General features: G+C 42.3%; 1 non-coding gene across 1 annotated transcript; it reads right to left on the reverse strand.

Moving 5' to 3' along the window:
* Positions 1 to 233: 233 nt before the first annotated feature.
* Positions 234 to 341, reverse strand: LOC112781700 (small nucleolar RNA R71). Its single transcript, XR_003192459.1, has one exon. It is a non-coding gene; the product is annotated as a small nucleolar RNA R71 (small nucleolar RNA).
* Between the last annotated feature and the right edge of the window lie 1,115 nt (positions 342 to 1,456).

Genomic DNA, 1,456 nt, shown 5'->3' on the forward strand with positions numbered 1-1,456 from the left:
ATGGACTTCCATCTAAAGATCCTTTTCAGTTCTTAACTGAATTCTTGCAGATATGTGATACTGTTAAGACTAATGGAATAGATCCTGAAGTCTACAGGCTCATGCTTTTCCCTTTTGCTGTAAGAGACAGAGCTAGATTATGGTTGGATTCTCAACCCAAAGACAGCCTGAACTCTTGGGATAAGCTGGTCACGGCTTTCTTAGCAAAGTACTTTCCTCCTCAAAAGCTGAGCAAGCTTAGAGCTGATGTTCAAACCTTCAGACAGAAGAAAAGTGAATCTCTCTATGAAGCTTGGGAAAGATACAAACAGTTGACCAAAAAGTGTCCTTCTGACATGCTTTCAGAATGGACCATCCTGGATATATTCTATGATGGTCTATCTGAGCTATCTAAGATGTCATTGGATACCTCTGCAGGTGGATCCATTCACCTAAAGAAAACGCCTGCAGAAGCTCAAGAACTCATTAACATGGTTGCTAATAACCAGTTCATGTACACTTCTGAAAGGAATCCTGTAAGCAATGGGACGCCTATGAAGAAGGGAGTTCTTGAGGTTGATACTCTGAATGCCATATTGGCTCAGAATAAAATATTGACTCAGCAAGTCAATATGATCTCTCAGAGTCTGCATGGAATGCAAGCTACATCCAACAGTACTCAAGAGGCATCTTTTGAAGAAGAAGCCTATGATCCTGAGAACCCTGCAATAGCAGAGGTAAATTACTTAGGTGAACCTTATGGAAACACCTATAACTCAACATGGAGAAATCATCCAAATTTCTCATGGAAGGATCAAAAGCCTCAACAAGGCTTTAATAATGGTGGAAGAAACAGGTTTAGCAATAGCAAACCTTTTCCATCATCAACTCAGCAACAGACAGAGAACTCTGAACAAAATGCTTCTAATTTAGCAAATCTAGTCTCTGATCTATCTAAGGCCACTGTAAGTTTCATGAATGAAACAAGGTCTTCCATTAGAAATCTGGAAGCACAAGTGGGCCAGCTAAGTAAAAGGATCACTGAAATCCCTCCTAGTACTCTCCCAAGCAATACAGAAGAGAACCCAAAAGGAGAGTGCAAGGCCATTGACATAAGCGCCATGGCCGAACCTGTGAGGAGAGGAGAGGACGTGAATCCCAAGGAGGAAGACCCCCTGGGACATCCAGTGGTCAATAAGGAGCTTCCCTCTGAGGAACCAAAGGACTCTGAGGCTCATCTAGAGACCATAGAGATTCCATTGAACCTCCTTATGCCCTTCATGAGCTCTGATGAGTATTCCTCTTCTGAAGAGAATGAGGATGTCACTGAAGAGAAAACTGCCAAGTTTCTTGGTGCAATCATGAAGCTGAATGCCAAATTGTTTGGCATTGATGCTTGGGAAGTTGAACCTCCCTTGTTCATCAATGAACTAAGTGATCTGGATCAACTGACATTGCCTCAGAAGAGACAGGATCC

The sequence above is a fragment of the Arachis hypogaea genome, chromosome 19 (assembly GCF_003086295.3).
Source record: "Arachis hypogaea cultivar Tifrunner chromosome 19, arahy.Tifrunner.gnm2.J5K5, whole genome shotgun sequence".
Lineage (NCBI taxonomy): Eukaryota > Viridiplantae > Streptophyta > Magnoliopsida > Fabales > Fabaceae > Arachis > Arachis hypogaea.